General features: G+C 45.0%; 1 protein-coding gene across 1 annotated transcript in view; it reads left to right on the forward strand.

Moving 5' to 3' along the window:
* The first annotated feature begins 1,372 nt into the window (after positions 1 to 1,372).
* The window catches only part of Myo1b (myosin IB), a 162,133-nt gene continuing 137,795 nt past the window's right edge, over positions 1,373 to 25,710 (forward strand). Inside the window, exon 1 of the mRNA XM_028765684.1 lies at positions 1,373 to 1,504. The gene's annotated coding sequence lies outside the window, so the exon portion shown is untranslated. The remainder of the gene's footprint in view (positions 1,505 to 25,710) is intronic.

Raw genomic sequence — 25,710 nt, forward strand, 5'->3', positions numbered from 1 at the left:
AGCCTTACCTGGCTTTCTGTGTGCTCCTTCACAGCAGGGTAGCTAGACTCCAAAAGAAAGGGGGGGGGGGAGGGAAAGAGGGGAGAGGAAGAGAGAGAGAGAGAGAGAGAGAGAGAGAGAGAGCGCGCTGAATTGGTAATATCATCAACTGTATCCCATTTGTTAGAATTCAGTCCAGTTTGTATTCAAGAAGAGGGCAATCAAAAGGCACTCCTCAATGAGAGGTGTGTCAAAGAATTTGTGGAGGTTCTCTGTAGCTGTATATAAGCTGGAAGGAAGATCTCTCAGATTTTGCTTGTCCTGGCCGCTAAAACAAAAATAAAAAAGTAACTTACCTCACAGGTTTTTGTGCAGATTAAATAAAATTGTACCCAGTACTCAAAATATGCTTAAACCATTATCATGCCGACTGAAGACCTAGCAGATGCTGGTTACATCAATGAGGCTAGAGTTCCAAGCAGATCAGTTTGTAGAGGAGGGTCTTGGTGGCCTCCGAGAAATCCCAGGGCCTGTGTGGTTCTTGTGATGGTGGGACAGAGTGACAATATAAGGTTTGAAATCTTTGGTTCACCTCCTTTCAGTGACAGTATCCAGATATAGGTCAGCACACTTAAACCTGGCCCCATTTATGGCAATTTATTTCATTATAGGATAAAGTCATTAGATTCATGAGTAATAATTACTGTGTCTGCCGTGCTTTTAACACTTCAGCCATGTAATCCTCACCTCACCCCATGAGTAAGTTTGATGAACACCCTTACCTTTTCCAGGAATAAGCCAGACCCAGGGTCATGTGGCTTGTCCTGAATCCTAGTGTGGCGAGGACAGCTGGAGTGAGAAGCTGGGAGTCCTGATTCTTTAGACCCTCTACCATAGCCAAGTGACTGCCAGTCATTGCTCAGTACCTAATGATATATTCAATATGTATGTCAGTGACAGAGACAATAAGAGCCTCGCATGGCAGGCCATTTTCTCTTTCATTCAATTGTCATTTTGTGATTTTTTGGGCACCCAAACTTTGACTTAGGAGAGGAGGGAATGTGGAGAAGGAATGTTCTCTTTGCTGCGGTTCGCAACCAGGCCCTTGCAGCTGTCCGGCTCTACATCTCTGGTCTGCTGTTCGCGGATCATGCAGTGACCAAGGTGAAGGGCCAGCGCGCTTCCCTGGGTGTCCCCGGCCGCCGGGTGCTCACCGGGGGGGCGCTGTGCGGCCTGCGCTTGGGTGAACCGCGGCAGGGGAGCGAGGGGCGCGTCCGGGCGGCGAGGTCGCCGCCCCCGCCGGGAGAGGGGAGTGGCCGCGCCGCCGCCGCGCCTCAAGCCAGAGCACTCGGAGCCTAGCCGGCGGACGCGGTGTGGGTGCACGGGACGCACGGTCGGCTGAGCGGCGCGGGATCCCCGGCAGCAACTGTGACACGAGCCCTGCATCGGGTCGGACCTGCGTTCCCCAGGCGGCGGCCAGCGAGCAGCACGCGGAGGCGGAGCGGCAGAGCGGTTGCTGGGCGAGGTACGCTGCGCTCCTCCGTGCCGGCTCCCTTCCCGCCCGTGCCTTTGTGCGCGCGGCCCCAGGCTCAGCCGCAGCCTGCAATCCCAGGTCATCAGCTCCCGGGGCGCTCCACCGTGAACCCACGCGCGCTCGAGGTCGTCGAGGGTGATCCCGGCCCTGTGTGGCTTCGGGGGAGGGAGGAGGGGAAGGGGGCTTGCAAACTAAGTTGTTCTCTCACTTTTTGGCTTTGTACCAATGGGCGCTGGGGAACCCTGCTTCCCGCGGGCCCACTCGCACCCCCCTCGATCCCTCTGGCTCTCTGGAGTTTCCTGGCCCCGGGTTCTGTGGAAGGACAAGCTTATGGCTTCCTGTGGGAAGCAGAAGCGGAGGTGGAAGCGGAGGTGGAACAATGGGGCGTCCTGGGGAGTGGGGTTCAGGTGCGGTGTGCCCGGGCCGTGGCGCACCCAGAGGGGCGCTGGGACCCGATCGATCGTCCTGCGAGTGCAGCTGCGCTCTGCTCCTTTGTTCCGCCACAGCGGAGGGGGTTGCCCCGGGTCCCGTTTCCTGCCCGGGATGGGATTGATTCACAGTCCCAGAGAGGCAAGGGGAAGGGGGCGGGGCTCGAATGGAAACCAGATTGGGAACGGGAGCCCTGGAGGGCGCTGGACAGGGTGGAGCGCTGGGGAGCGGGTGATGAGAGTGCGTTGGAGTTAATTACAAACACCACCTTCTGTCTAAAGGCCTGTGGAGTTTATTTGCGGTGCTTTGTTCATACTGTGGCCTAGCACTAATTGGTGCAGCAAGTTCTGTTCTTCCTTGAAGTTCTAGGCTCTGGCTATGGAAGTTTGCTGAAAGCAGATCTTCTCATTTATAATTGATAAAGAGGGTTTTTGATTTTATTTTTTTTGAAATATTTTTTCCACAATGAATCAGGATATACGTGTGCATGTGTATCTGTGGATTTCACTGTGGCTCGGATATGCTTACCAAAAAAAAAAAAACAAAAACAAAAAAAAAACCAAACCAAAAAACTTTTTTTGAGACATGGTTTATTCCCTGGCTGACGCGAAAATCAAAGATTCCTCCTGCTTTTGCCCTCTGAGTGCTGAGACTTAAGGTGTGCACTACCACACCCGGCTAGGTGGGTATAGAGGCATTTTTGACAACATAGTTTTCCCCATAGTCATACAGTATAGTTAGGATGCTTTTCCAAGAACGTTTGGGGCCTGGGAAGCACCAGGAAATTGGATTGCTAAATAAATGAATAAGATGATGTAACGTTGAGTTGAGGATTCTTTTTCATTGGTCCCAGAAGAAAAAAAAACCACCTGACACTCTTTGTGGGTTTGGGTTTTGATACTGGAGCCATGGCCCCAAGTGTCCTGGGCTTTCCTCTGGGCCTCCTGGAGTAAGAGATGGTGCATATTCCTCTCTCTGTGTTCTAGGAGTAAGATTGAGAGTAATGTGTCAGGTGTCTGTTAAAGTTACCTAGCCCTAGATTGGAATCAAGAATTCCAGAAGGATAATCTGATTTTGGGAGTGGGAGCAAGCCTTGGGGATCAAGCTATGGGTGTTTCTGAAAAAGGTATTCCAAGTGAAACTGAGGAGGAGGCTGACATTTCCAGGCATTGATGATTATGCCTGTGGGACTCTGATGGAAGAGACCCAAAATCCAGTGCAGGTTAGAATTACTGTGGTGATAACTCACAGCCTTCTGGCTGGGACCAGTGCTTCCTTTTGGACAAGCTGAGGGGCCACCATGAAACCACCACGTTGGCCATTTGTTGTCAGGAGGAACCAAAGCTGAAAGCTTTTTAACCTTAGAAGGCGAATTGGGAGATTACTCTGGGGGAAAAAATGTTTCGAGCCCACTAAGTGGTGATGGAGAGGAGCCATGCGGGCTCTGCTGAGGGCCTGCCTGTTTTTGAGGGGATGTGGTCACGCTTCCAAGCCAGGCTGTAGAGTGGAACATGTCCTCAAAAGCCAGCATGATGTGAGGTTGGAGTGGGACAGTGTCCAAGTGTCAAGTTGTGTGCCATTACAGCTGTCACACCGCCTGGCTGTGGATGGTGTTCAGGGCACTCTCTTTTATTTAGCCTCTAGACTTTTCATTCATGTGCGTTGTTTTGTTAAGTGAGTTCAGTTGGAGTCCTCCCAAGTGCTCTTTGGTCCATACATTAACAAAATGTAAAGCATTAGGGCATCACTGCTTGGGGAATCATGAATGGGGGACTCCTTAAATAGCTGGTTTCTGGCCTCTGGCTGTCCCAGTGGATGCGGGATTGTGTGATAAGCCTGGCCACGGGCTGCACCCGCTCTGGGATGAGTCATCACTTTGTCAAGTCTGGCGTTTAAGACAGACTTTCCCTACACAGCTATGCAAAGCAACAGGGATGGACCGACCGCACTGGGGAAGGGCGTGGGCTTCGAGTGATGGACATTTGTCTAACAAGAGAACTGTAATGTCCTTGTATATCTATTTATTGTATACCCATGCTTGTACCACTTGATCTGCTGTGGGTGACATTTGTCTCCCTCCTCTGATCCACTCTTCTCAATAGCTAGACATTTACATTTTAATTAAATAGGTCAACACTAATTATAGTTACCATTTAGTAGGTTTATTATGTGTAGAATTTTATAGACATCATCACTATATTAATCTTTAGTAAAACAACTTGGCCAAAGGTCTCAGTTAGCCCAGGCTGGCCTAGAATTCACTATGTAGCTTGAGATTGCTCTTGAACTCTTGATCATTCTGCCTCTTCTCCCACCCCCAGGGCTAGCTGTATAGGCACAACCCACCATGCCCAGTTGAAATTTTTTTTGGTTTTTGTTTTGAAACAGGTCTTACTTTGTGACCCAGACTATTTTAGAAATCACTATATATCCTGGGCTATCTGTTAACTCAAGGTAATCCTCCTGCTTTAGCCTCCAGAGTGCTGAGATTATAGGTGTGAGCCGATGTTCTTGCTTAGTCCTTTGCCTCTTGTATTATAGTTGTGTAGTGTCCAGTAAGGGACAGAAATGAAGTCCGAGTACTCAATTCTAAAATCAATATTCTAACTAAACACTGTATAATTGCTGGGTATGGTGCTGTATATCATTAATCCCAGTTATCTGGAGGCAGAGGCTGACAGTGAGTTTAAGACCAGCCTGGAGAGTTCCAGAACTATGTAGAGAGACTGTGTCTCAAACAGCAAGCAATCAAATAAGCAAAATCTTATGAATAATCATAATTTGCTTATTTACTTGATTAGCTTTTTTCAGATTCCAAATCACTTTCATGTGCCTTATAGTTGATCCTTCCTGAAGCCTCTGCATTATAGATTTAGAAGGCCAGATTAGTGGCATTACTGCTTTAGGATGGCAATATTTGAAAAGTTTATAAGCATTCTTAAAAAAAAAAAAAACCTGCCAGGATCTTATGTAGGCCAGGCTGGCCCAGAACTATGTAGCTGAAGATGACCCTAAACATCTGTTTTTCTGCTTCCCACTGCTTCAGAGTCTTTGGAGACTTAACTCAGGACTTCCTGGGCAAGCACTCTCCCAAGGGAGCTGCATCTCCAGCTGCCTTTACTGGTGTTTTTTGAGTCTGGCCTGGAATTGCCATCCCTACATCCTTTGAACAGTGGGATTATAGGCATATGCCACCACACCCAGTTTCCATAAGCTTCAATGAAACTTAAAATTAAGGTTTTTTTTTAAACATTTCAAATTGGTAGAATAGATGTTGACTTTATGTAGTATTATACATTTCCTATTTCTTGACCTCCATTTCGGCTCTTTTTCTCTTAAAGCCTCTGAGAACACTTTGCTCCTCCTCAGCTGAGACCCAGGAGGAATGTGATGCAGAGAGGAAGTGGGACATCAGAGTTGGAAACAGGCAGCCGCAGGCTGAGGATTTTCCCAGCACATGCTTCCCGTGCTGGCAGGAGCCCTTTACAGAAGACATTCTTCGGTAGAGAAGTGTCAAGGGTCTTCCTTCGCTAGATCCTCTGGGATCATCACATTACTGAGCTCTGTGGGAACACACATTCCACAGGATTTGTGTACTTAGTCCTTCCCTACTGGGAAGTGAACTAGTTTAGACATCAATATAAAAGGGGAACAGAGGTGACCTGTATCCTTGGGCTGGAACAGAGAGTGGTACTGGGCAGAAGGACCAGACCTTGGCCCAAGAGTCACCACCAAGTACAGGATGGAGATTTGTATTGAATTATTTATGGAGTTCTCAGAATGCTCCTGGGCAGGTAAAAAAAAAAAAAATCACATCCCTCCACTTATAACACACACACATACACACACACACACACACACACACTGTATATAGTGTGTGTGTCATATGTGTATATATAGTATATGTTATATATCTATAGTGATATATACATATGTGCATATATATATATATATATATATATATATATATATATATATATAGTGTGTGTGTGTATGTATGTATCTATGTATGTATACATATTATTTCCTACGATAAAAATTTAGAGACTTTAAATTGTGCCTTTATTTGTTTAAATATTTTAGCCCAGGATAGTATTGAGTCCCCAGGGTCAATGGCATACCAGCGAGTTTGTTCTCTTCACATCATTCTCCAAGACAGACAATATGTGTGCGTTCTTTCATATAGACCAATACTGAAGCAATGCTTGGGGGATGGAGAAAAAGATGCTTAGCAGACTCCTTACAGATTTGGTTGCCTGTGACAGTTTTGGGTAACTTCTTCATCAGTTCATATTCTGTTAAGCACCCAGTTGCTGTGAGTGAGACCCTGTATTTGACACCTTTCAGATGCAATAAAGGAAATCCATTGTGTCTCCAAGGACAGTGTAGGTGGATTTGCCTAGAGAGTGGATGTTGTTGAGATGAAGAAAATGGCTGTGACAGCTGTGGCGATCAAGGCCAAAGAAGCACACACTTCCCCAGAAGCTGAAAATGAACAAGTGGGAAGAGAGTGAGGAAGTGCAGCACAGGTGACCGCTCCGTCCTTGCTTTGTTTCCTTCAACTTAGGAGGCCCAGGACCCTGAGGTCCAAACCCTGGAATCTGTGTGAGAAGGAGCGAGCAACACATGGGTACCTGCCAGGTCTTAGCTCCAGCATCCTCTTGTCCTGAGTTCACTAGGACTGCCAGTTTACCACTGTCTCGGGTGTATTTGTGTTTTAAAGGCTGTGCTGAACCAGAAACGTCCATAAAGGAGGGATATTTCTGTCTTGGTCTCTGTTCCTGTTGCTCTGTTAAAATACCACAACAAAGGAACTTAAAGAAGAAATTGTTCATTCTGGCTCACACTTCAAGGTACTGTCAATCTTAGCTGGGACATCAGGGCCACAGGAGCTCCAGGCAGCTGGATATATTTTTCCCCACAGTCATAGATCAGAGAGTGAATGCCTTCTGCTGCTGGTCTCACATTTCCCACGTACACCGTCCAGGATTGCAGCCAGAGAGTGACCCACAGTGGATGGGTCTTTTCACCTCAGCACAGTCAAGGTGATCCCCACAGACATACTCAAGGGTCCAACTCCTCTAGATTCTGTCAAGTTGATGCTAACCATCACCTTCCTAGTTCAGGTTATGCTATGGGCCGATATTTTCATGATTTATTGCTATTGTCAGTGCACACATAAGTACATTATGTGGTATAGGCTTTTTGTTGTTGTTTCCTTTACATGGGTTCCAGAGTTCAAACTTGGTCAGAGTGCTTGTGTGTCAAGCACTTTTACCAGCTGAACTATCTCACTGGCCTTGGGCCACTTTCAAGGATTTTGAGGGTTTTGAGGGAGCACCCATTTTGGAGAGAGACTTCTTCCTTACTTGTTTACTTGGTCATCTAGAGTCAGGCCTCCTGCCTATGCCCTGGCTGGCCCCATAGCTGGGAAAATGTTTGCTTTCTCTCACCTTATCCAACTTTTCTGCATCTTGTGCTTACCTCCCCAGTCCTGATTCTTATCCCCATGAGACTTGGTTCCGAGAAGCCAGGCTCTGGCTGGTGTTCTTTTTTGTCAGTTCCCCAAAGCCCACAGCCCCACATCTCTTTCTGTGGGAGTTGGGCATTGTCTAGGAGTTTCCTGGGAGCTCTGGTCATCAGTGTAGGTGGGAACAGAGTGCCGTAATCATAGTGAGTACAGGGTGATAACGGTGTGAAGTGGGATGGACGTGTGCCCCTGCAGAGGTTGGCCTGAAAGACTCAGGGAGAAGGGAGTTAGTAGAATTTCTAGCCTTCCAAGATTGGCAGTTTTAGAAATGGGACTCCACAGAGAAGAGAACTTGGCATTCTTCCTTAGCTTACTGGATATGCAGCAGTACTGCATCTGACAGATACACCAGTTGTCTGTCTGTCTTTCCTTCTAGTACAAACAAGCCTCCTTATCGGACACCAAATCTGGGTTTTCCAGGGCCATTAGGTGCCCTGAAATTTTGGAGATGATGAAATTTTGCCATTAACATGAAAATAAAATTTAGGGTTTTTTTTTTTAAAGTTTTTAAACTTTTACAAAAGAAATTTGGGCGATTATATTTTGTGTTTCATGCTGGATGCATGTATGTAACTATCACACAGATTTCTCATGAATATGTAATAAAAATATTTGGGGCTGTGGTATAGGTAGAGTGCTTGCCTAGTATTAGATCCCCTCTGAGTTTAATCTGTAGCACTGGGAGTTGGGGTGGGGGCAGAGAGTGGAGGGGAACAGCAAGCCAGAATCACCTCGGTATTCCCTGCCCCCAGTCTTAAATGAGACAAGGTCTCACTCACTGTTTAGTCCAGGCTGACCTTGAACTTGAGATTCTTTTGACAGTGTCTTGAGTCCCAGCCTAAGAATTCAGCATTCTTTTGTGTTTTGTTTTACTTTTTGTTTGTTTGTTTTTTGAGATAGGATCTCTCTGTGTAGCCCTGAATGTCCTGGAACTCACTCTGTAGACCAGGCTGGCGTTCAAATCAGAGATTGCCTGCCTTTGTCTCTGGTGTGCTGGGATTAAAATCATGTGCCACCACTTCCCAGTTTAGAATTCAGTATCTGTAAATGGCTTTTAGAAAGCTAAATTGAAAGAAAATGTAAGAAATGATTAGTTTTTGGTCTTATGTACATGTGTCATGGACCTGTCATGTTCCTTCCCTGGTTTTGTGGATAAATTTTCAAGCACTGAGACCTAAAAATAACCACACACACACACACACACACACACACACACACGAGCACATACACATACATACACATGCACTCTAGCACACATGTGCACACACACACATGCACACACCCCCAGAACTGATTGTGATGTTCTTTTCGCCCCACTCACAGTTCCCAGTGTGTAATCTTTCCCCTTCCTCCCTCTCCTTCCCTTTAAATTCTGTACTCTTCTCCCCTGCAGAGTTATTTGCCATGGTCAGATGCTTACTTCCTAGCTGACCATTTTTCCCTCTTGAAAGTGCTTCAAAAGAATTGCCAGTGTTCATTCATTTAGAGCCAGAGCCCAGCTGCCTTGAGGAATAGCTTAATTTTCATAACATTGGGTTTGTGCCAGTTTGCATTGCTAGCTCTATTTTTCAGTCCTCATGTAATCCACTTACATTTGAAGTAGGGGAACCATAGTTATGAATCAGCACGTGACACAGTGAGCCAGGTAGGAAAAGGGTCTCATTTGCCTGAAATCTCCAGGGTGTGGAGAAGTATTCATAGAAGCATGAGAACTGCCGTGAAGGGTTGGGACTTAGGGCTTCCTCCTTTCGTGTTCTGTGACATTTGGGGAAGGAAGTGCAGTGTGACTTTCCATGCAGGTTTTATAAGAGTCCAAGGGGATCTTGAACATTCATATTAGGACAGTTTCTTCAAAACCTTTCAGGCCTAGTGAAATTAATTTTGACTTTTTTATTTTTATCTTATAAGCTATATGTTTCTTACCTTCCATAAAGATAGAATTTGTAAAGTTGGTGTTTTGATTTTGAATCTCCAAGTTCTGCAAAGATGCAGTTGAAAGGATGGATGCTGGCTGTACTTGAGACAGGGCCAGGCGCATAGTGCTAGGAGTCCTTGGTGGTTTTCCTTCCTGCGGAGATGGCTCACTGTCCCCCAGACCCGTCTAAAGCTGTGCTTGGCTTGTCTGTTTTTACTAGAAAGCGCCCTTATTATGCACGTCTCCGTTTCCTGCGACCCTCTGTCCACCTAGATCATTGCTGAATTCAGCTTGCTCTCTCTGTTCGAACCCTGCCTGAAGCCTTTATTCTGGTTTAGACTGTTAAAAGCATTTGCCCAAAATAGCTTGTTCCACAAAAAGAGCAGTAGACTGGGAAAAATGACGCTCATAAGTTACATAAAAAAGGCCTCCTTGCCCAGTGTTGCTACTGCTTTGTTTGATTTGCTTCCTTTGAAGTAAGTTTCCTGGCCTTTGTGGATGTGTCCAGTGAAGTCCTGAGAAGGAGCTGTGGCTGTCACTGGTCCCATCTGATGCCTCGTGTACCCTCTTGAGGAATCTGTTTCTACATAACTGCTGTTGTCACTTCATTGGATGTTTTCAAATTCATGGCTCTTTGACTCTGGTGAGAATATGTCCTGCATGAAATGAACTGCACGTGCTTCATCCTTTTAACTTCATAATGACTGACCCTTCCTTCCTTCCTTCCTTCCTTCCTTCCTTCCTTCCTTCCTTCCTTCCTTCCACACAGACACGTGCATGCGTGCACGTATGCACACACACACACACACACACACACACACACACACACTTTCTGTGTAGCCCTGGCTAGCCTTGAACTCACAGAGATCTATCTGCTACCTGCCTTTGGGATTAAATGTTTGTGTGACCACACCCAGCTACCACACCCAGATTTAAAAAAAAAAAAACAAGCCAAGCCAAGCCAAGCCAAGCCAAGCCAAGCCAAGCCAAGCCAAGCCAAGCCAAGCGAAACCAAACCAAACCAAACCAAACCAAACCAAACCAAACCAAACCAAACCAAACCAAACCAAACCAAACCAAACCAAACCTGCTTGTTTCTTGCAAGTGCCCAATCCACCAAACACATTTAAGAGTATCCAGTTCTTTTCCCATTTTCTTTACCAGTTTTTCGCCCCAGATTCATGGTGTTCTTGTTCTTTTGAGTTTACAGTACTCCCTGATTGAACGTAACAGAAGAGAATGTATTTGAAGCAGTAATATGGTAAAAATAACGTTAAGCATAATCCCAGGGCAGTTACTGGGATTCGCAGCATTCTCCATAGTGTGTCAGTCAGTGCGCCACGTGCAGCTGCACCTTTGCGTCACCTGTGCATGTGTTCTCCAACGTTGCTGTGAGCTCCCCACGCCCACCTCAATTCAGCTCCCACCCTTTCTGTGTTACTGGAATTGCATATATCTTAATAGAAATTAATAGAAATTCAGGGAGAATGGACAGCTTATGGCCACAAACATTATAAACCTCTCTGTTTACTTAGGTTTTTTACAACCTTCAAGTGAAATTTAATATGCATTTTATGTGTGAAAGTCTTTCTCATCTTTTGTTAGATTTTCTAGGTTGTTTATGGCTCTTTTGGTCAGTATTTAGTGCCTTTGTGATTGCTGTTTCTGGTGTATTAAGAAGGAATTGACTTTGTATTTGTTCATTAGATGGTTCTTGGTTGATTTAAATGTCTTCTCATCTGTACTTGCTATGGGGACCGGGAGTCAGATGGCTTTCAATGGAGCAGGAAGTAACTTGAGCGAGTATTGGGAATGTCACAACTCATTTTAATTTAAAAACAATATACTTTTAGAAGTAAAGGAAGATGACTTTTAGTTATTTGAATGGATTCATTGATTTAGTCATCAAATATTTGGGTGCCTTCTAATGTCATGGATACCATTCAGGGTCAGAATCGCGAACAGAGAAGGTACGGTTGTACTTTCATGGAAGAGCAAGCTTGAGAGTCCACATGGGAGAGATTGGGTGTAGAGCAGAATACAGATCACTTCATCTCTTTCCTCCTCTTCCTCTCTCCTCCTCTAGCCTACTCAGAGACACACACACATTAGAGTGAAGAGTACATTAAAGAAACAAGGGAGACTGCTGAGTCCTGAGGTGGGGACTCAGGTGCACCAGTCATCGTGGACTTAAGTCAGGTTACTATTTGATAAGTTGTGGAACCTACGGTAAGCCGTCTTATTTCTGGTCAGTATGCTCTTCTTTCTCTCTCAAACAAAGCTGCCTGAAGAGGGAGAGGATTGTCTCTGTGGTGGAATAGACACCCTACTGCCAGGTTTTAGTTCAGACAGCCCCTGTGGCTTACCTTGTGGACTGTTTGAATTTATGATGGTCTGAAAGCAATATGCATTCAGTGGGAACTGTACTTTGGAGTTGGATTTTTCCCAGGCTAACAGTATATATCTTGTTGCTCTGTCCAGATGCAGGGCAGGATGGGAGGCACAACTCCCCTCAGCAAACTTGGGCAGCGGGCTAGAGAACCAAAACCTGCAATGCCTGCAGTGTCCTGCAGTGTGTGGATCCGGAGGCAGGGCAGAGTAAATGCAGTTTCAGCTCAGGACATTTCAGCTTCTGATGGGTTTTTGGGGACTAAGCTCCATCATTAGTTGAACATTTACTGCTGCCGTCCTTCCCACTGACTACTGCTTCTGTGGGGCATCCCAGCGTCCAGGGAAGTAGCTGTTTTTGCTTAGCGGTCAGGTCTGCTCCCAAGAGCAGGGTGGTTGGCTGGCGCGGGGTGGGGGTGGGGGGAGAGTGATTTGGATTCCCCTGAGGTCCTTGCACCCTGTTCATCTGGCAGTGTGGTTCTGTTTGGTCAAGGCTTTGCACTTGGAGCAACTCCATCTGAGCTGTAGTCATTATAAGTGAGAAGCAGTGTGGTGCACTGGTGCAGGGCTCACATAAGCATTGGCTTTGAACATTGGCTTTTCTGTTTAGTGTTGCTAGCCTGTGTCTATACTTTACTGTTGAATCTGTGTCTACCTGTTTCCTCATCTGCAAAATGTGAATAATAGCAGACTCTTCTCTGGGCTGTAGTAGGCATTGTGTGAGTAATGTGTGTGCACACATGGGTAGTGCCAGCCCAAAGCAAGAACTCTGTTAGTTCCTATTGTTCAGTCTTTTTGAGAATGGATTCCTGAGGCCACTCCTCCTTGGGATATTCAGAACTGTTTGAATTCAAGCCATGTGTATAATTTATGGCTAACAGAGACTTGGACATATTTCTTGGACAGGTTTATAAGAAGAAAAATGGCACAGGAAGAAATGTCGGCAGTGACTGTTCGGACAGAAGAGCAACAGCACTTGTATTGTTACGCCTGTTACTGGTTCCTCGTGACCACTGATAATAATACAACTACTGGGAAAAGGAGAGGCCAAGCTGGCCTTTGCTCAGGTGCCGTGGTGAAGGAGAGCAAAGGGATTGATTGACAGTGTGGTACTGGCAGTTTTAACTGGTGGAGCGCTTTTCTGGTGTATTTAAGAGTTGTAGAAATGCAATGATGTGTTCAACTGTGTTCAAACAACTTCAGCAGAAGCCCCCCAATGTTAGTAGATGGGCTGTGTGCATTGGCAGCCCCTCTTTGAGAGTTGCTTCTGGTATCATTTTCCCTCTTGGTCTCTGTGTTCCCTGAAGGACTCGCAGTCATCCCCCACTCCGTCGGTCCCTTCTGTTCCACCTCCTCTTGGATGTCTCTCTTTTTAATCCCACCTTTCTCCTTCATTTGCTGTCATGCAGGTCTGATGTGCATGCTCAAGGAGTAAATTTGATTTGTTTGTTTGTTTGTTTGTTTTTTGAGACAGGGTTTCTCTGTATAGCCCTGGGTGTCCTGGAACTCACTCTGTAGACCAGGCTGGCCTTGAACTCGGAACTCCACTTGCCTCTGGCTCCCAAGTGCTGGGATTAAAGGCGTGCACCACCACTGTCCGGCTGTAAATTTGATTTCTTACTACCTGGTAAAATACTTTTCACCTTCTAAATCAAGTGGCTTTGTATTTAGGCACACCTAGAATCTACAAGAGAAGTTATGAATTAATTAAGCCTAAGGTTCCCAAAACACCTAGAGCTGTCCTTGCAGGGTTGGCTTCTGGGAGGGGTGGAGGGTGGTCAGGGGCTTGCTGGACTGGAAGTTTTCTCTTTTCATGGGGTTCGTCTGCATTGCCACCGTTGTGTATGTATCAGAAAATTTGAACTTTTCCATACTAGTAGGTTAGAATTCTGGAAAATTACCCAACGCATTTTCACAAGGAAACTATGCCAATCTGATAAGTTTCCTCAAAACCTCATTGCTTTTAATCTCTCTCCTGGAGACTTCATCAAGCTTTTCAGCCTTCCTTCTGTTTCTCCTTTCTGTAATTGTGTGCAGAGAAGTGGTCTTTCCTGAGAAGTTTATCTACAGGAATTGATAGTTAAGTAGTTTCAAAGTAATCCCATCAGGCCGAAAGGGTACCTGGGGAACAGCAGCGTTGCCTGGTGTCACGGGAGTGTTCCTTACTTGAGGTGGGCATTTCAATAAACAGAAGTACTGCCTGTTTCTAAAAACCTTGTTCTGTAATTTGTTTTTCATGCGATAGTTGAATGTAACAAATTATTTACATTAGTTCTCTGTCTTAGGAAATCTGTTGCAAACCACAGCAGGATCTGAGTTGGTAGTGTGATCATAATTAGGACTTGTTGCTTTTGAAAAGCCTTCATCACAGCGGTTCTTTAAGTCTGTTTGAGCATGGGCAGTAGGTACAGGGGCGTCTGTCTGTCAGTGATGCTTGGCAGGTGTTATAGAGCCACGTGGAGTTGGCATGACCTTGTAGATTGATTTTCTACACTTATTCTGTGGCGTTGAGTTCAAGACAGGCTTGGCAAGACTAAGACCTGAACCTTGAGGAAACCCAGTGATCTTGTTGGGTTCGGCCTTAATGCCGGGCCTCCCTTGAGAATTAGAAAACAAAACCTAGGTGTAGGGAGGGTGTTGGACGCAAGTTGTACAGTTCTGTGGCTCCTGGGGTGACCTGTTTTGTATCCGATGGCCCTAGAGTGTAGCTCTTCACTAGGTTCCAGTTGCATGCACTCTGTGGCCTGTGGCTACCTGGCTCACCTTTGCCTCCTGTGGGGTCTGTTCCACCTTAGCTGTTGTCTTTAGCCCCAGCTGGTGAGTTTTTCTTTCTAGAGCTGTCAGCAGCCTTGGCTGGTGCTCTAGCCTTGCAGTTGTACATTGTTTTTATGTCCAGTTGGATTTCTAGAAAGCAATTGTGAGGATCTCAACACTGATAATTTCAAAGAATAGTTGGGTATATGTAGGGCAAATTACTCTTTGTAAGAATTTGTATTGAGATTGTAGCAGGTGTAGCAAGGAAATGGAATGTCAGTCAATTCTATTCCATACTTAAAAAAAAACTAATAGCCGGGCGGTGGTGGTGCATGCCTTTAATCCCGGCACTTGGGAGGCAGAGGCAGGCGGATTTCTGAGTTCGAGGCCAGCCTGGTCTAGAGAGTGAGTTCCAGGACAGCCAGTGCTACAAAGAGAAACCCTGTCTCGAAAAAACCAAAACCAAACCAAACCAAAACAAAACAAAACAAAGCAAAAAAAACTAATAATACTGTGGATGACCTTTTGGTAACTCTAACTTCTTTCAGATTTTGGATGAGTTTCTACCAATAGAACCAAGAGTGACAGGACTGAAGAGATTTTCATGAAGATTGCATCATCTGTTGGGTAGTACAGTTGGATGGGAGGGGCAGGGGGAGTTGGAAGGATCATGGTAAAACACTCGCTTCTGGCTTGAGTGATGCTAGCACAGACAGGGCTATGGGGAGGGCTTCATTTCGGTTTGCATAGCTCATTCAGGCAGTGAGGAAGTTTCAACACACTGTTGAATCGATGGGCTGGAGCTTGTCAGTGGTCAGGGCCTGGGATTCAGAAACAGGTATCATGCTGTCTAGGTGGGCTTCAAGCTGTAGACGTGTTTAGGATTTAGTCTTGGATACCTAACTAGAGCTTGGAATGAGAAGAGAAGGTGGAGGACAGGACTCTGGGGAACATGGTTTTGTGAGTAGAGAAAGGAGGAGGTACTGACACAAGTAAGGCTAGTAGGAATTATCATACAGCAGAAAGGGCGGTCCTAAGGAGTGAGGTAATGGTGGGCCATAGAGGCATGGTGACACAGGGGGCTGGTGGGCCACAGAGACACAGTGACAAACTTTGAGATAGTTTCAAGGCTTGTGCAGAGAGAGAGAGAGAGGGGTGGGGGTTAAGAGAGAGAGAGACACAGAAAGAGACACAGCGAGAGACACAGAGAGAGACACAGAGAGAAGCACACAGAGAGAGAAGTTTCTAGGAACGTCAGTGCCTGTCCAAGGTAGACTGTTAGAAACCTTAGGCGTGATTGGAGAGACAGGCTAGAAGGGGCTGTAGGATGTAGTTTGCTAAGGCTTCCATAACTAAATGCCATAGAGCAGCTTAAGCATAGCCATTCCCTTCTAGTCTGGAGGCTAGACGTTGAAGACTGAACAATCAGCAGGCTTCCCAAAGATCTCTTCTGATGCCTTTTGAGTGGCTTACAAGTGGCTTGCCTTGTTTCCATTAGGTCATCCCTTGATCTGTCTTATCTGTTACCTCTAATTTCTAAAAAAAAAAAAAAAAAAAAAAAAAAACTATTTATGTGTATGGATGTCTGTTTACATATATGTCTCTGTGCCATCTGTGGGCCTGGTGCTCACAGAAGCCAGAAGAGGACATTGGATCCCCGGGCCTGGAGTTTCAAATGGTTGTGAGCCACTCTCTAGGTGCTAGGAATCAAACCCAGGTCATCCAGAAGAACAGGCAGTGCTCTTAGCTGCTGAAACATCTCCCCAATGTCTTGTGCCTTCTTGTAAGGGTCTACTCTAGTCCTCCCCTTTAGCATGAAAGATCCTCTCTCCAAAGACCATCACACTTTATGGTACTGGCACTGAGGACTTCGTCATGTGAACCTCGAGGAGAGAAATGTGGCTGGTATACATGGACTTTGAACTCAGTGACCCACATGCCTCTCCCCTCGCCCTACACCTCCACCCTGCTGACCATCTGGCTCTTCTTGGTCACCTTGGTGGCTCTGTTCTTGCTTGACTCTTTCCTGGTTATATAGGTTTGCACCTTGGCACTTTTCATAAACTCAATGTCATCTGTCTTGTCTTCTATTCTTCTTAAGTCACAACTCCATCTTTTGTGGCAAAATGCTCAGTTGAGCTGTTGTAAAATGTATTTGACACTAGCATGGAGCGATCATGGGACCCTGAGCTTTTGGCTTTTCTTACTGTGGTCCTCCTTCCTCCTCAGTTTGTGGTTTAAAGGAAAAAGAAAAATGGGAATGTCACTTTAGGTCAAGGTTCAGTAAAAATGTACATTTGACTTTGCCTTGTGTTTCACAAATTAATTTTTTTTCCTCCAGAGTTTGGTTTTGAGTTCCTTTTCTTTTCAGGAGCCCACTTTAGTTAAAATTAGACTGAGTGGGTTGCAATCCCAGTAGAGCATGGGGACAGAATTATTTCAGTGGGTGTGTTATAACTGACATACATTCTCTCTCTGTCTCTCTTTCTCTGTCTCTCTCTGTATATATGTGTGTATGTGTGCACACACGTGTGCACGTGTGCATGTGTGTAATACAAACATCTACACAGACATATCTATATAGATACATTTGAGTCACAGAGACACATAGACACACACATAGACGCACATACAGTCACATGTACACACACACACATTCAGACATACACAGAAACATGAACACAGACACACACACACATATTCAGACACACAGATACAAATACACAGATACACATATGGACACACATAAATACACACCCATTCACATACATGGCATGGAGGATTAAAGCTGTGTAAATATTAAGATCCTGTTTGATGCTAAGCTAGACACACAGACATTCATATTAACAAAGGAATAAGGGTTGATGTAGGTGTAGACCATAAACATTTAGTTGTTTTGGGTTTTAATATTTATGTGTTCACCTAGAAATATGGATTTTCTGATGTATGTGAGTCTTAGACTGCTTCTCAGTACTGTAACAGAATAGCTGAGGCTAGGTAATTTATTTAAAAGTTTATGTCAGCTCATCATCCTGGAGATCCAAGAGCACACATATCAGCATGTGCTGGATTTATGGCAGAAAGTGGAATGCATTTGGGCCCACATGGAAGAGAGGAACCAGATGAGTGATTCCGCTGCATAGTAGCCCTCCCTTTCTAGGACTAAGCCAGCCTTTGGAGAAGCATATTGATCTCTTTTAATCACTTCATCATCTCCTGACAGCCCACCGCTTCTCAACATTGCTACACTGGGCAACGAAAATGTAACGTGCATGTAACGCGCACACCACATCCAAACCACAACCATGAGTGTAGGGGGTTTCTTTACCCAGTAGTCTATTGAAATACATTGATGTTATTTCTACATGAAAGGTCTTAGCTTTTTAAAACTTCACCCAGCCTATGTCATCTGAATTGAGTTCTCCTCTTCCCCTCTCCCAGTATAAGGAATTGAACCTGCACACAGGATAGGCATACAGGATAGGCACACAGGATAGGCACACAGGATAGGCACATGCTCTACTATAGAGTTAAAGCTCATGTTATTTTCAAGACGTTGAGTATCAGATCTGTAAGTGTGGAGCAGTCATACGTAAATTTACTATTTGGCTGCTTAGAGCAGGGGTGTCCACATTTTTTCTGAGATCCTTTATAGTCATTGCTAGAATGAAATTCTCTTTGAGGGCAATGTTTATCTCTGCTGGCAGTTTTAAAGATGTAAAAATTTGAAGTATGAAACTCAGTTTTCTTTCTCAATAGCAGTGTTATGTGTTGATTCTTTGAATCTTTACGAGCACAGCTATGGCATGCCCTGTGACCTTGTGCTCCTGGCTCTATGCTCTGCTATGGATTTGAAGTGTTATTTTTGTGCCTCAGTGACTTGAGCACTTGTGACCATACATTTGGAACTGAGTACATACATCAGGATATAGTTTCGAAAGGCCAGTTCTACTTTTAGCTGGATAGCATGCTGACACTCTCTTCTTTAATTGTCTAGGCCACAGCTTTAGAAGGCAGTAGTACATGTGCCAGGCATGGTGGCAGAACCTATAACCCCAGTACTTAAGAGTTTGAGGTCAGCCTGGGCTACATAGTGAGTTGCAGGCCAAGTGGAGCCACAGGAGACACTGTGGGGGGGTGGGGGCGCACAGGGTAGACCAGGGAGGGAGAGAGGAAGGCCGTCCGGTTTAACCAAGCTCGCTCCCTCTCATTGGTGAGTTTCCCAGATTTTAATTGTCTAATTTCTTCTGTACATTTTCTATTTCATCTCATTTGACTCACTCCAGGTCTTATTCCCGAGACGGTAGATTGGAGCCCCAGCTGGAGTCCCTGCTGCCAGACTGGGCTATGCCTCCCCCAACCCTTAGTTAGAGCCTGCTTCCCCCTCGACTTGCCTGCTTTTATGTAGTGTGTAATCTAAACCACTACACCAAGCAGCTTGCTCTGTTAGTATTTGTCACAACTAACCCAGATGATGAGCTAAACATTCTTTTTGCTGTCTAGGCTGTTGTTTAAATCTGAAATGTCTTCCCAAAGCTCATGTGTTAACCACTTGTTTGCCAGCCTGAGGCACTCTTAGGAGAGGTTTTTGGCTACCATGTGGTGAACACAAACTTCTACCATGATGCACCATACTAATCCTAAAGCCATGGGCTAAGTGAATGTGGAACAAATCCTCTGATACTACCAACCTAAATAAACCTTTGCTTCTTTTAAGTTGATTACCTCAGGCATTTTGTTACAGTAACAGAAGGATGACTAAGCCAGCTTCTGTATCTGTTCAGAGGTGCTTTGGTGGCTCTCCACCACCTGTATGTAGCATTTCCTCAGACTGAGACCATCCTGACCATTTGTCATTAGTAACAGTTATTAGTAGTCTGCAGTGTGGACACAGTAGATGAGGCTATGTCAGAGTCCTCTCAGCTCTTTCCTGCTCCCAACACCCTGACAAGTATACATTCTTTAGGTAGATCCAGCATAGCCTCAGGTTCCCTTTATTTTCTGCTGCATTGCCCACTAGGCCTGTACCGCATAGCTGTCCTCTGTTTCCATTTTATGTAGTGGCTCTTTGCTAAATGTTTTTTAAAGCTAATGCTTTAAAGGGTCCTTCTCTGTGGTCACATCCATGTCACCCTTTGTTATCCAGGTCATCCAGTCAAGTCTGGCCATACGCTGTCTTTCTCTGATCTGCCTGTGCCATACCAACTGCTCTACTGCTAATTGCAAATGTAAATCAGATCCCCGTATTCCTCATCTTGAGGTGAAGAGGTTGTGTGGTGTGCACACTCTTGGTTGTAATTGTCCCAGCTTGATTGCAAATGCCTGCCAAGGGGTGGAAAGATTCTTGCACTTGTTTTGCTTTGAGCAGGATGGGTGCTAGATTAGAGCAACAGTGCTTGACAGCAGACAGTCCAGAGAAGTTCATCATGCAGGTCGGCCCTGGGTGGATGCTCTGGCCACGTCTGCCAGCCTCGGGTAGACCTACTTTCCTCTTATCTGTGTGCAAACTATTTGTTGTATTTAGTGTGTTCTTGTTGTCACGATGAGTGTTTGTCTCTCCCTTTTGTATGAACCAACTGCTAAAGTGCTGGTGAAGTCTGTGGAAAAAACAGTGGAGGAGAAAAGTTGGTCAGCAGCTTAGCGTCTAACTGGGGGACCTTATACTTACTTTAGTTCAAAATGCCTCCAATTTTTCTCAGCGTCTCTCTAACCACATATCTGCAAAGAGTAGAACTGTAAATTTTAAGGTTTTAGCCTTTTAATTTCACGGTTCACAATCTCATGTATTTCAAAAATGCTTTTTGACCAAAGTACCTATAGAGGAAGTGATTAAGGTGGATTTTTGTATAAAGTAATAGGTATGCTTTGTTCAAGGGGAAAGGTGTACACGTGGCTCTTCTGCTTATGGATGACGGCATTCAAGGAAAGCCCTGCTGTTGCCACACATCGGTTGCAAGTTTAAGCGGAATCTGTCATTAAAATTTAGTTAACATTTGTAAGTAGACATGTTGTAAGCATAGGTTTTAGGAAACATGTTTGGCATAATTTAAAAATTATTATAATGTGCTGTAAAGGCTGATTTGTTGTTCCTCAGTTCTTCATAAATAGTGCAGAGCGCAGTCAGTAAGAATGGTGGTAGCTTTGATTCTTAAATATAGTGTCACTTCTAATATTACAAGGAAAAAAAGACCCAGAAATTGGTACAGAAAATGCTTTCAAATTCTAATGTGGTTGTTGATTTTAATCAACTTTGTGTGAATCAACGTACTGTAGCAAGTTAGCTATTTCTTTTTTAATTCTTTTCAAATTTCAAAATAGCTTTGCTTTCTGAATTTATGTTATCAGGGTCTTTGGGGGGGAACATCTTAGCTATTTTTGTTTGATCGCTTCTCAACTAATAAACATTCATGAGCTCCTAATGTAAATGTATAAACATCTCTCCCTTTGTTTACATAGTTTATTAGACTTTATTTTAGTAGCTAACTGCTCAGGGAGTTTCTGAGTTTCTTTTCTGAGGACTTTTCTTAGCCACAGCTACAGAGCCATTGCTGAAGCTGCACTTTCAAGGAATGTACTTCTGGTCATATGTAGACTTACTAATTTGTAATTTTGATCTCATAAGTAAGTTCTTCATAACCAGATGGATTTTTAAAGGTAGCCGATGATCATGTGGATAGCTGTAAACACACAGAATCCGTGTGTGCCTGGGGAGCTGCATGCTGGAGCAGCCTGTTTATTTTATGCATATCTCTGTGGTGTCTGTAGTTAGACTTTCAGTGCATGTTTTTCATGATGAGTCTGAAACAGACAGCTGCTTTTCTTTGCTTCTGAGACGATCGCATTGAAATTTTTGTGGACTGGCCTTTGCTGACTTTTTGGTTTTTTTCTTTTAGAACATTCTTTAGAGTTCCCTAAACGATGGAAACCAGCCTTTCTAAAATTAATATTGTCAGCAATGATGGAAACAGGGACAGGAGACTATAGGAGCAAACTTGGAGGGGACTGTGTTATGTACTTTGGTGGGGAAACTGAGGCTTGGAGAAGTGACATTGTGCCTGAGGTATCATGGGCATACTGAGCTAGATCTGAAGCTTGGATCTTCTGGGTTTGAATGGTCTGATGAAGTTGTAAAGGGAGCAAAAGTCTAGGATGTAGCTTAGTGGTAGATCACTGTTCTGGCGTTCAGTGGTTCAGGCTTTGAATGGACAGGTGGTATAAATAGAGGGAGAGGGCTGGTGGGGTTTTTATCCTGTGGAACAAAACGAGCTAGGTACTCTATGATTAGTAAGTGGGTTCTTTTAGAAGGGCAGTTGGTTTCCCGGACGGCTGTACTGTTTAATAATTACTTCGCACTATTGGCACCTGAGGATCTGCCAGTGCCAATGAGAGCTGTCGCCTTGCCAGTTATATTTGAGCACTTTTACATTCACACTGGGGTTCCAGTGTCGCCAATCTAAACATTTGACTCCTTGGAATCTTTTTGTCTGCCTTGAGGTAATGGATTGAGAAGTCTAAGGGTTATAATTAGCACACTCCCTCGTACAGCTGAGTTTGTGTTTCTGGATGGAACAGTGGTTTATGGTGTTTGGCTACCTTGTCCCGCAGGGATCGTAGCCCTTCAGACGTTAGCTCATTGATTCTTGTAATGTTGCTCACTGTGAGTTGTGTGGCGTGATTACAGGTTCCCTATTAACACTCACTGTTCTGCATCTCCTGGGCTTGTGGAAGGTAAGGGATGGATGCTTCTGTGAGGTGTGGGGCAGCAAAGGAGCGGGGGCAGGATGTGGCTTTTGGTGAGACTTGGTGAGATGTCCCTTCCTGTTGTTCCTGACTTAGCGGACCTAACTCTGGGAAGTGACAGTAGGGACATGGTGCTGGCTGCGCTTCCTGAGGAATATGTGCTGGTTACTTTGCTTCTGTCAAAAAGTAAGTCTCAAGGGCTGCTTAAAAAAGGAAGTATTCATCTTGGCTCACAGTTCAAGTGTGTAGTCTGTCACAGAGAAGTCATGACATGGTAAGGGAGCTGGACCCAGTGAACCCACAGTCAGGAAGCAAAGAGTGAGAGATGCTGGTACTCAGCTAAGTCTTGAACCCCAGCTGAATAGTGCCACACACACGGAGGGTGTATTTTTCCATCTGATAAAACTAAACCAGAAACTCCCCCTCTGACACTTCCAGAAGTTCATCTCTAGATCATTCTAGATCCTGTTTCTTGGCAGAGAGCCTAACCAAGATTAAAGGTATGATTCCAGGAGAGCGGAGGTCTCCTGCAAATGAGGTAGCTAGATTAGGAATCTGGACATTCTTGGGAAAAGAGAGCTGGAAGAGCACGCGTGCTCTTAAGGTCAAAAGAAGAAACCCATTTCTGCTGTGTTTTTTTCTCTGCCAATCTGTGTACACCTTGCTCTCATCCTGACTTTGGGGATCAGAAATTGGAATTCCAGAGGTGAATTCCCTTGAATTTCGGTCTTGACTTTATGATTGCCAAGCCTGAGATGGATGTACCGGTTGTACCAGTGTAAATCTGGGGTCCTTCCTTGTACCAGGTACATCTAACTCTCAGCCTGTGGGTCAGCTGTTGCCCAGGATAGCTATGAACATGGCCCAACACAAAAGTGTAAACTCATTTAAGTATTAATATTTTTACAGTTTCTTTTTGGTAATATAGTTTTACTGTTTCTGAGCACAACCTTTGTAGATAACATTTCATTACATGGTCATGTGCCAGGTGAACTGTTTCTACATGACTTGGGTAAGGCACAGTGAGACAGACGTCTTACTTCTGGGTTGCTATGAAGAGCTTGGCAGTTTAGGACTCAGATCAAACCATATCTCCTGATGGAAGAGAATGGCTTGCAGGGAGTCAGTCAGGCATCATCACATCCCAGGTAAACCTCCCTCCCTTCAGAATAAAACACTGGCTCCTAGAGGGTTGCTCCCCTGTGAGAGTCAGGAAAGACGAATCATGGTGAGGGGCTTAGAATCCTGCACTTGCTGGATTATGCACACGCCCTTTGAACTGATGGTTAGTAATCTAAAACCTTCACTCTCTAGATGATGTGTTAATCATATTTGCTTTCCACAGTTGGAAACAGCCTCCCTGCCTCCCAAGCCTCCATCTCTTTATGAACTGCAAGGTCTAGATGCTATTTTCTAGTCCCCACAGCCTGTCTGGGAGTGAGTGGATGTTGGCTTCTAGGTAGTTCTTGTTGATCAAGCCAGTTTGCATGCACAGGTGAAAACCAACCTTGACTTTGATCAGTGGTGATTCTGTCCATTTCTGGTTTTGCAGAGACACTCTCTGGGGTGTTAACTCAGAGATAACCATAATGTCCCAGTCGTACTCTTACACAGGGCTGTTAGCATATGGGCTTACATTTGTAAGTTTTCTGTTTTCTGTTTACTTTCAGACTTTGTTCATAGCTATTTAATCTTCACTGCCTGTTCCCTAGCCTAGAACTCTAACGAAAGTCCTCTGAGCAGCGATCCAGGTGTCTTAGCAGAAGGCCTTAAAGAAAGGCTGGCGGTGGGCCTCCCTTCCATGTTTTGACTTTACTAATGAAATAAAAGTCTGGAAAGTCAGCTAACTATCAATTGTGACATAAATTCAGGAGATAGACGCTACACATATAAATTTCTCTTAGCAAGCGTGTTGGTAGGAGTGAAAATTAGCGTGGTCACAAATGCATGTCAGCCCTCTCTGTGGTCATGTGGGCCACTAAACCTAGCTCTTTAGAGAACTACATGTGCCAGGACCTGTCTTCATCGAGAGTAGCAGCCCGTCTTCCTCAGGGGAGGAGCAGGGACACACACTCAGTACTATCGGTGTGTCCCAATGCCTGAGATGCTCATTTCCTATAGCTCTGGAAGCTGGGAAGTTCAAACTTTGGTTTCTATAGAGTCTCCTCTTGCTGGGTTGCAGAAACATTGGTGTCTCCTCACATTTATGTCTTTTACAAAGGCAAAAACTCCCTATGTCCTTCCTGGTGGCCTCTACAGCTGTTTCTTTTCAAAGGCCTCACCTCCAGTACTGTAGAACCAGGAAGAGCTTCAGGTGGGAGAACACAGGCATTCAGTCCATAACAGCTGGCTTGGTTGTAGCGTGCTGCGTAGGATCAGTGACTCCTCACACTGGGTTAAGTCAGGCCAGGCCATGCTTAAGTCAAAAATCCCAGGTAAACCTCCTGAGGCTCAAAACTGGAATCTGGCATCTGAAACTTTTCTCTCTACCCCACATGCTTTGTCTTCAGGCTTCATTCTTTCTTTCAGAAGAGTGGTCTCTGCAGGGCTCCCCTAAATGAAACTTGCTCTCAGCATCTCCACAAATGACTTTACTGCTTGCAGCCTCTTGACTGTGGCTTGTGTGTCCTGGTCCCAGGCCCATGGAAGCTGGCGTTGTTCTGGCCAGTGTGCATTGCCCAGTTAGCTGTGGCCAGGTTGAAGCTGCTGCTGTTGGAGCCCATTGGCAGCCTTGGCATGCATGCTGTGTTGTGTGGGATTTGTCCTGGAGTGGAGAGACTTCTAGAGAGAAGAGTAAGGAGGCAAAAGAGAGGTGAGCTCATGGGTTCACTGCCAAGAAATCTGTTTCTTTTTGAAGTAAAATGTACATAAATAAAATTTATGAGTTTAGCTTTTCATAAGAATCCTAGTAAATTAAGGATCTAGGCTAAAGTAAGCATCTTGATTTGAGTTTTTTATTTCTTGCTCATCTGCATTTTCTATTTTTTTTATAGTGGGCACACACTTCTCTTAGTCATTAGAAAGGTCATTTGAAATGTCACAAGTGGGGTGTTTGGGTTGGAAGGTTGCTCAGTGAGTAGAGGCATTCGTCACTAAATCTGATGATCTGTGTTCCATTCCTGACCCAGTGCTTAAAAGAGAGAGCAGAGCCCACAGACGTCCTCTGACCTATACATGTGTGTCCTGGCATGCTCACGTGCACACTAAATAAATGTGATCAAAGACTTTAAAACAGGGTGCTCTGTGGCTGTTCCTGCTAAACTGTGGCTTCTGGGAATGATGTGGGAGGAGAGAGAGGCACTGTGACATTGCTCCTGTCTCTCTAACCAATCATACAGTGCCAGCATCTCATCAGGATTAGTTCTCTACATGTTGCTTGAACAGAATAAAGTGGACATTTAATCTCCACCCCAACCCCAACCCCAACCCCATCCCCAGGGA

This window comes from Grammomys surdaster, unplaced genomic scaffold (assembly GCF_004785775.1).
Source record: "Grammomys surdaster isolate TR1022 unplaced genomic scaffold, NIH_TR_1.0 165, whole genome shotgun sequence".
NCBI classification, from domain to species: domain Eukaryota; kingdom Metazoa; phylum Chordata; class Mammalia; order Rodentia; family Muridae; genus Grammomys; species Grammomys surdaster.